Source organism: Xiphophorus maculatus, chromosome 7, assembly GCF_002775205.1.
Source record: "Xiphophorus maculatus strain JP 163 A chromosome 7, X_maculatus-5.0-male, whole genome shotgun sequence".
NCBI lineage: Eukaryota > Metazoa > Chordata > Actinopteri > Cyprinodontiformes > Poeciliidae > Xiphophorus > Xiphophorus maculatus.
This window is the reverse complement of record NC_036449.1, coordinates 10,888,666-10,898,676: the sequence shown is the minus strand read 5'-3', so window position 1 is coordinate 10,898,676 and position 10,011 is coordinate 10,888,666.

Genomic DNA, 10,011 nt, shown 5'->3' with positions numbered 1-10,011 from the left:
ATTGTCACGAGGAAGGTGAGAGGCACCAGAGCCAACAACGCAGATGACCGGAAGGCCGCCATCTTTAAACACCTCGGATCAGGTCCATGCTACGCAGCACTGATGCAGTAACTCATGGAAAATACTGCTTGAAGACAGTGAACAGAACATTGCTATTCTTTCGATGTAGTCTGACATTCCTTAATTCCAATATTTATTTTTTATTGTTTTCATGTAATATCCCGAATTCCTGAAATTTGAATTTCGGATTTTTGCTAGGCTTATAAACAATAGTCATTTGGATTAACTTGAAATACTGTATATCACTCTGTGTAGAATGAAGCCACGTAACGTTCAAATTTTGAACTGATTAACCAAAAATATAAGTTCTCTATATTCAAGAAACAATAAATAGTAATTGTGAAAATAAGGTTATTTCTTCTACAGCCGATTGTGTCTGGATTATTATTACTATTGACTAGTTAGCAGGTGCACAACACACACACACACACACACACACACACACAAGGCTGAAATGTTTAAACTATCAACATTCTGATCGTTCGATAAGAAAATATGTAAAAGGAATGTTAAGTTTTAAGCTCGATACATGGGAACTTGAGTGCTCTTGGTTGCCCCCTGAAGGCCTGGAGGACATAAGCAACAGATTTGTTCACGTATGCCTCAGGCTGGCTCTGTATATTCAACAAATTAGCGAAATTTCTTTATAATCCAAGTAAATGCAACACTATTTTTTTGTCTTTATCAGAACCTCAATGATCACAACATAGAACTACTTAATGCCATCACAGATTTTAACCGTTCTTCACATTCAACCTTTTCAGCTGACACTTGGGGACTATATTTCAAATCAATTTCCCTTGTTTGTTTGTTTTGTTTGTTTGTTTGTTGTTGTTTTTTTTCTTTTCTTTCTTTCAAGCCTAAAGATATCTCTGTGAAACACTAGAGACACAGAGAGAGCGCGGGGGACAGAGGGGGGAGGCAGCTCAAGGCTGGGGCACATCTGTTAAAGCTCCCATGTCAAGCAAAGGAGGAGGAGGCTATGAATATCAAGCCTGAGGTGTGTGCATCATGGGCCTGCGTGAGTGTGTGTGTGTGTGTGTGTATTGGGGAAATTGAGGGGGGAGTGGTCGGGGGAGATTGGCGGGGTGGACATGAAAAAAGAAAGAAAGACGGCCGACAGACAGACAGACAGACGTTGGAGGCAGACAGAAGCAGAGTAGGAGTAAGGAGCCTTGGCAATAGAAGGTCTGGCTGTATTTGCCGCAGCTGTTGAAAGTGGGAGTTAAACCAGACAGCCATACACAAATAAACACAAAGCTCGTAGAGCACTCGCATATGGATGCGTTTAAAAAAAGCTAAGCTCATCTTGAAGGCCAAGTTGTCCAGAAGTTTGGATTAGGAGGCCGGTGGAAGTGGAGCGCAGGGCTTCCTCTCTCAGTGGAAAGGTAGCAGGATGGGCGTCCGCCTGCATCCAGAACAAAAGCTCCGCTTTCTTCTCTCTCCTTCCTTCCCCCCTCCATCAACCTCCACTCCGCAGAAGAAAAAAAAAAAAAAAAAAAAAAGCAGCACGGAGTTTCTGACACACGCAGATTTAAAGCAAAATACTCTCTAAAACCTAAACAAATCCAGGGTGAATTAGCGGGCATGTTTGCTCAGCTCAGCTCCTCCCTCTCCTCACCTTTCATCAAGTGAGAGTCGTTCACTTTGACCACAGCTGCTAAACCACAACATAGAGATGGTGGCGGGGGGAGAGGGGGGGGAGAGGGGGGGGTCATATACTCACACTGCTGGTCAACGCGCGTACAAAGGGCTTCGTTAAAGAAAAACTCAAATCCACTCCCATTAGCCTTACCTGAATCCTGATTATTCAAACTATTTGAACTTCTGTGCATTCCCCCCCCACACCGTGATAAACCAAGATGGAGTACAACATCTCTGAACCTGTGACATTTAAAAACATTTGCTGTTGTTGCGGTGGTGGTCCGCGTCAAAAAGGGCTTTAAGATCACATTTTCATGCAATTTCAGCTGCAGCTTTGTGGACATTTGGATGGTTCTGCTCTGCAAAACGGCTCAAATGAAGCCAGACTGAGATTGTTCCTGAGATCAAGCCGCAGATTCTCACGTGGATTTAAGAGCCAAGAGGATATTCACATTCCTTGATCTAGTCCATTTCATTATTTGGAGTTGTTGTCCTACTCGAAGGAGAAGTTCCATGCTCAAATCCAAACTCTTTCAAGGCTCTTTATAGGTTTTCTTCCAGACCTGACACGTATTAAGCGTCTCTGCCTCTGCTAAAGAAAAGCATTGCCACAGCACCATGCTGCCAACACCCTCATAGTTTGGCTGTGAAAGCCCTAGCGTCGTCTGAAACCAGCCGCGCGGTATTAAATTCAGAGCACGCAACGCTGAATATGAATACATTTAGTAACCTTGAACCGTTTTCTTTCCCCCTCCGCCATTTTGTGCTGTTTTGTGTTGATCTGCCACATAAATCCCAGAGAAATACATATTGACGTTTGTGATTAGAATATGAAAACGTTGCCAGCAGTTTGAGAAATGGAAATGCTTTTCCGGGGCACGTTCATCGGGTTAGCACACAGCCGAATTTTTCATTGATTAAAAACACATTTGTAATTGTTAATAACCATAAATGTCCAGGCAACATCAGTTCAGAAACACTACTAACTTTTTGTTTGCAAAAATTGTTCATTTACATTTCTGCTTCAGGCGAAAGAAAAGCCTGAACTGGTCGAGCCTGACTCCTCACTTTGATCAGATACTCAGTTCTGCTTTCAGCGTGACGTTGGCGCCAGCGGATCCAGTGAACACCCCCGCTGCGTAAATACGTTTCCGCAGCAGGGGTTCCCGCTATAGAGGAATCGGTGGGGTGGACGGGGAACAAAACTCAAGTAAGACAGAAAACTGTTCATTGACAACACCTGAAAAGGCTGTGATGGCGTCAAATCACCCTGCGAACCCCTCTGCTGCTGCACCAAAGACAAGCAGTGAAGACGGTTCCTTTTCCCTGTGTAAAAAAAAAAAAAAATTGGATTCAGTGATTGGAAATTCATGAGAAGTCCCTTTATCCAAGACAAGGCCAGGAAGAAACAGCCCTGATATTCTTTTTTTTTTTTAACCTAAGGCCCCGAGGCAACACCGAATTAAAATCAGATGCAATTCTCGAGTGGAAATCCTCGCACGGCCAAGGGGATAATCCAGAGAGCCATTGTCAGTCAACACCGTTCATCGTTGAGAGCGAAAAATACAAGTTTGAACCCAACCACAAAGGAAAAAGGAAACCCATGTTAACAAGATCAAGAGACGCTGCACTCTCTGAACCTAAATTATTTTTGATTCAGACCGAGGCAAAGCGGCAACAAGCTGGGCGCGATTAGCCAACATTTGAAATTCATTTTTGTAAAAGGCAGAAAAAACAAAAAGAAATGTTTTTTTTTTTTTTTTTTTAGGTTTAAACGAGACCAGACTATCAGCACACATGTCCAGTGTTCTTACTATACTGCACATGCTATGGGTAACCTTCACCCTGACTTATTAAAGCATTAACAGAAGGGGCATCTTCTTGAGGCCACTTCTTCTGGCGTTAAAACAAAACAACATCGACTCAAAAAAAAAAAAAAAAAATAAGAGCTAAGCGCATTTTAGCCCAACAAACACGAAACTGGAGCATTTAATGTAAAATTTTTTTATGTTTTTGCACTATGGCAGATGGATGGAAGAAGCACTCAGGAGTTATTTTGGTGTAAAAGTTTTTCAGAATAAGACTAATTTTACATATCCACACGTTAGCTCAACCCCACAGCTCTGCATGTGCCTCTTGCACCGTCGGTCTGTGTTGCAATAAATGCACCCAAATCAAACATGTGTCCCTCAAGTCCATTGTATTATAATAGCCTCCCCCCGCCTACCCCCCAAACAATTTAATCCCAAGCTGAAAGTCCACCAAAGAGGCTTTCTCACAAGTACTGTGAGAAAGCCTTCTGCTTTCGCACAAGGCTGAAAACAGCCTTGAGCGGTTCAAACAAATTCCTGCTAATGACCCACCTATAACCATGCGGAAAGGTCAGAGAGGTGTTGGAAAAAGAAGTTGCAGCACACATCAGGCCTTTTCCTCATTTCTCTCCCTTTCCGCTCAGCCTCCAAGGGGGCTGAAGCCAGACGGCCCTTCCCATCACTCACGGAAAACTGGATTAAGATGAATATTGCTCCGAGAAACCAAGGGGCAAAGCAGATTTCTGGCGAAAAAGCACACCGGCGTAGTTTCGGAATAAAAAAAAGGAAGAAGAAAGAAACACATTTGCTGAGAGTGTGTAAGGGAGGGGGAATTAGGGGAGGAAAGAGGGGAACAGAAACAGACAGGACCGACCAGACCCTTTCTTTTTGGCTCTGTGTGAACTTTGCGGTTAGAAAAACCAGACCCTGAACAGCATGTGGCTTTGAAAACGCTCACTCTGCTGGTGTGAGCTGGATACTGGTGGATACTGGTGGATACTGGTGACTGAGAAACGTGTTTAAAAGCAGGGATCCCGTCATTGTGTGTCGATGATTCATGCATAAAGCTGTGTGTGCGTGTGTAAAAACCAAACCCAGTGTCAACACAGACTCACACACTCTAAGACTGAAAGATTCCCCAAACCTTTCTGTCTCGGGCTCAGTCAGTCTGAAAGGAGAGCCCCTTTGAACACCAGACTTTGACTAGGCCTTTTTCCACACATACATATACTTTCACCTAAAGCACTCCATCGTTGCACTAGCCGGATGTTCAGAGTTGTTGTTGAACCACTTCGTCTTTTGTAGCGTCTAACAGATTTTGCTCCAGAATCACTCTGGAGTGATTCTGCTGTGAAGAATCTCCTTCTTCACAGCATGATGCTGCCACCACCATGTTTCAGAATGGCGAAGGTGTGACCAGAGTGATGTGAAGTGTCAGGTTTCAGTTCTACACTGGCCCCAACTGATTATTGTACCCATGGTTTTTTTCTTTTAAATTCTTTTTTTTTTTGTTGATTAAAAATCCATCCCCACATCATGCTGCTGCCACCACCAACTTTCACACAGGGAGATATTTACAAACCAGAGCAGAGATCACTCCCTCAACTCTTACCGGGGAATTTGTCTGTGAAGAAAAGCAGTCCCACAGCATGACGCTACCACTACTGGGTTTTTTTTTTTGTTTGTTTTTTTTACTTTTTACTTTTTAAACGGCGCGAACTGCCTTCACACGTGCTTAACAGCGAGGATCCAGTTTCCTCGCTTTTCATTGTCCTGTCAGCGTGAACACACACAAACCCCGCTGACAGACACTCAGCGATCCAGCCATCTGCTGCTGCATTCAAACGCTTCAGCACAAGCCTGGCAAACCCACAACGCTCGCATGGCAAGTTCAAAAAACGCAAGCAGGCGCGCGCACCTTCAGTGCACGTCTCGTCAGATATGCTTAAAACAGAGACAAAACCGCACAGCTCCGACTGACTCACGTTTAGAGGAAAAAAAAAAAAAATATGGGCTGCCTGCCAACACACAGGCGAGCACAGAGCACACACACTCAGCGCGCACACACACACACACACACACACTCAGAGAGAGAAAAAGAGTCTCGGTCGGCAGGCTCAGATTGCAGGAAGCTCTTTGCACGCAGCTCAGTCCACAGCAGCCGGTACTAATCAGCACAATCCACCTGCAGATCGTTATGGATCGCTTACTGCAACTCACACACAGAAACTTGCCCGAACACTCTCAGGCACGTCCAGACGCGCGGGCATGTGCGCAATCAATAGATTTATGGCTTGCAAAACACATTCTTAAAAGACCAAAAAAAAAAAAAAAAAAAAAAAAAAAAACGCGCACACGCTCTTTTTCTGCTGCTTTGTTCACCTTAATGAGGCGCGTTGGATTAAAGGTAGTTCGGATCGGAGGGACTACTTGTTATTTCAGATTTTTCAAATGTATTCATGAAAGAACGGGCTTGAAATCGCTGTGATAGGAGCTGCTGGAGCAATAGCAACACACATACACACACACACACGCACGCGCGCGCGCGCACACACACACCCCAGCGCGCGGTTCCGCGCCCCCACCGGTGTTGTAGGGCTAACCGGTTCCCCACAGGCGCGCCACGCTGCGTTAGCGCGGCCTCACCGGGGATAATTACAGCCTGGCTCGGCAGGGCGAGCGTGGCTCCGAGCCAAACGCCGCCGCTCGCGAGAAGAGACTCGGAGAGAGAGAGAGAGGGAGAGAGAGAGAGAGAGAGAGAGAGAGAGAGAGAGAGAGAGAGAGAGAGGGAGAGAGAGAGAGAGAGAGATGGAGAGCCTCCAATAATTGGAGCACTGAGAGGAGCGGACCTATATAGATCAAGCCCGGATCAATAAGGCTGCTAAATTCATCGATGCGATCAATCAGCGAGGGTGTGTGTGTGTGTGTGACCGTGACATAAACTAACCAAGGCGATCAGTCACACTTGTCTTATTCCGACCTTGCAGGGGGGCCGGGGGCCGGAGGGTGGGGGGGTCATAAACGCGCAGGGCAGAAACACCGAACAGCGGCGTCGGTTTTCATTAGAGGATAAAGATGAAAACCTTCAAACGAAGCTTATCTGAGAGGAAGGAGAAGCGGCGGCGGCTCTCAGCGCAGCACAAGAAAGACTGCCCCCCCTCCCTCCCTCCCTCCCTCTCCCCCTCCCGTTTCCCCCCCTCCTCCACCTCTTTCCCCTCCTTCTCTCTCGTCTGTCGGCCTCTGTCGAGTTCCGCTCATAACCTCGCCACCCACCCTCCCACTTCCCCGCCTCTCCCTGCTTTCCGCTGCTGGCAGGGAAGCGCACACACATACACACACACTAACACACACACACAGAGACACGCAGACACACCAGACAGAGAGAGGGACACGCACACACACACACACACACACACACACACACACACACACACACCTCTTTATAGCTTCTCTCGCTCCGCCACGCACACCCCAGCATGCGCCCCACCACACACACACACACTCGCTGCAATGACACACACATGCAGGCAGCGTCAATAAAAAGCCCAGCGCTGTGAGAGGCCGCCGGCACTCCACTCCCCCCCTACTCCCCCCCTCCTGCCACTGCGATTAGCGGAGGCTGGCTGGCTGGGGAGAGGCGCCCCTCTGTTATCTGGGGCGGTGGCAGGCTGTGTGTCTGCGTGTGTGTGTGTGTCTGCGTGTGTGTGTGTGTGTCTGCGTGTGTGTGTTGAGAGAGAGGCTAGCTAGAGAAAGAGATTAATTTAACCCTTTCGGGGGCGGATCGGAGCGCTGAAAGAGCCGCTGCGCTGCTGCTGCTGCGCTCTGGCAGAAAAACAGCCGCGCTGGGAAAATACAGGGACAGAAAAACACGACGCGCTGAAAGCCTGAGCCTGGAAATTTGGGGGGTGGGCATTATTCCACACACGTGCGCGGATGTTTGTTGGCTTTTAGTTTCATAGTCCGAGTATATATATATATATATATATATATATATATATATATATATATATATATATATATATATATATATATATATATTAGTTGAAATATTCCGAAATACTAATTGTGCGCAAGAAAAGGAAAAGGCCACGCTGTCCTTTTCAGGATCGGTTCAGTTGACAGAAAAAAACCCAGCTTTTTCATATGTGATCCACATTTTTGCAAAGATTTAAACTTAGAATTAATGAGGTGCAAAGCAGCAGCGTGTTCTGTCCTTCAACAGGTAGCATCCGCCAAACAAAGGCGCCATAATTCACTGTTGTTATTGTTTTCCTCACAAAACGAATAGACTATTCCTGATGGTGTTTTTTTTTTTTTTTAGCACGGAAATCTTTTAGTTGCCACTTTGGAAGCGATGTTTCACACTCATCCCAACTCGGAATATGGAGTCCCGCCGACTGCAGCACAGCACAAAACTCAAGGTCACCGTCAAAACGGAAAGAGGAGGAGAAATGTGCAAGTGTTTAAGTCGCGTATGAAATGAAAGCACATAGTTTAAATTAATGGTCATCACCGTGTTCTACATGCCCATTAAGGCAAACAGCTACCGCTAAGCTTTAATCAACACGAATTAGCTGCCAAAGCGGCGATGAAACGACGCCAGAGAGCCACGAACAAGCAACGGTGGAATAAAACTGGAGTTTAAAGAGTTTCTGCTGCTACGTGGGACGGAATGAATGCTGGTCATTTCACCCCGGTCCGGCTCTTTTGCAGGCTTGGTCTTTCCGGCCCCAGTCACCATTCTTTTAAGAGTCTCTTTCGGGTTTTCGTCTGCCCTTTGTTACCCTTTATTCGGCTCCATCCCATTTTCTCCCTATCAACATTGAACAGCGACCCCACAGCATGACGCTGCCACCGCCGTATCTCGAGATGCTGCGTTTGTTCTCAGCTACGGATGACAAAGTACCGGGTATGTAAAGTCCCAAAAAGGCTAATAACGCTAGTTGCCCGAAACCTTTGTGTGACTGAAAGAAGCATTTTAACTGTTTCTTTTTTTTTTTTTTTTTACAATATAAACGGAAACAGATTGAATATTTAATAATTTAAACTTTTAAATGCTTTCCAGTCAATATTAAACCTATTCTAAATATTTTATAAGCAACAACGTAGGACGCATTGAGCTACTATGGCTACCGAGTCAGGGCTGCTTTCATCCTGCTAACAACGGAAGGGAGGCAGGTTTAGAAGGGGGTAAGATGGGGCTTATCCTCCCCCACCATCACACCCCTTCCCCCCCGCCTGTAAATATACTGCGGGGCTGTGGGTGGAAGGCCTCCCCCCTCCCTCTTTCTCTCTCCCCGCTCCGAGGTGACTGAGCTCCGGCTTGTTTTTCAGTGTCCGGACCGCCGCCGCCGCTGCTGCTGCTGCTGCTGCTGTCGCCTCTTCTCTCCGTGTCTGTGCGTCACAGCTAGGTCATGGCCGGACTCCAACAATGGCTCCGGTTTCTGGAGCTGCGCACACACACACACACACACACACACACACAACACACACACACAACACACACGCGCGCTCACACATTAAAGGCAGGCCGGCTCCGTGGAGCACACAAACACAGATCTGACAAATGATAGGGTGGCGAGGCGAGGCGAGGAGAGCTAATAGTAGGCAGCGCGCCTGCCGACATGCCCGTGGGCCGCGGGTGTTAAATTGTATCCAATTACGGCGCATGCGACGTTAAGACAAGGGGTGGGGGGTTGGTTGGGGGAGGGGGAATAATAATTCCTCCTGCGTGACAGCGAGATTCGCTTATTTCACGTGATCTGTATATACATGGGGGTTTATGGGGAGGTGGGCTCGACATGCACAGGAAGAGCTCTGTGTGTTGCTGCGCGTGGAGGTAAAAGCCTATTTTTTTTTTTTTCCTGGAGGACATGGCGCACATTTTCCATTAATCAAAATCCTGTTAGCCATATATGGAGACACGCGCGGGCCAGTCGGGTCCCACTCATAATTAATGTCCAATATTTAAGCAGCCAGCCTCGGTCCTAAAAGATGTCTTCAAGCACACACGCGCGCGCGCGCACGGACACGCGCAGACATAGCGCCCTCGAGCCACAAATTTCACAGTGTGCGCCTGGTTTCCGTCTTCGAATACAAATTTGAAAAATGTAGCATGTCTTTGAATTAAGCCCCGTTTAATACAAATGAAATTCGCGGCTTTTACGTTATATGCAAAACATGTGGCATAAAACTAAGAGCATCGCTCTCAACATCCATGCCCACTGTAAGACATGATGGTGGCGGCATCATGCTGTGGGGACGAATTTCTTCATCACTGAGATGAAATTCAATTCAGGAATACTCCATCCATCCCAAAGGGAAATTAAAGGCTCATTGAAGGTTTAATGAATCAATCTGGAAGCCGATCAGAGCAAAACTGGAAGAAAACCTGCAAAGGGTTGTAGATAAAGGTTTTTCAAAATGGTGGTGTATTTTTCCAGCTTCCTTAATTCTGTTACCCCTAAATAAAATCTAGTCCAGTAATTCATGTGTG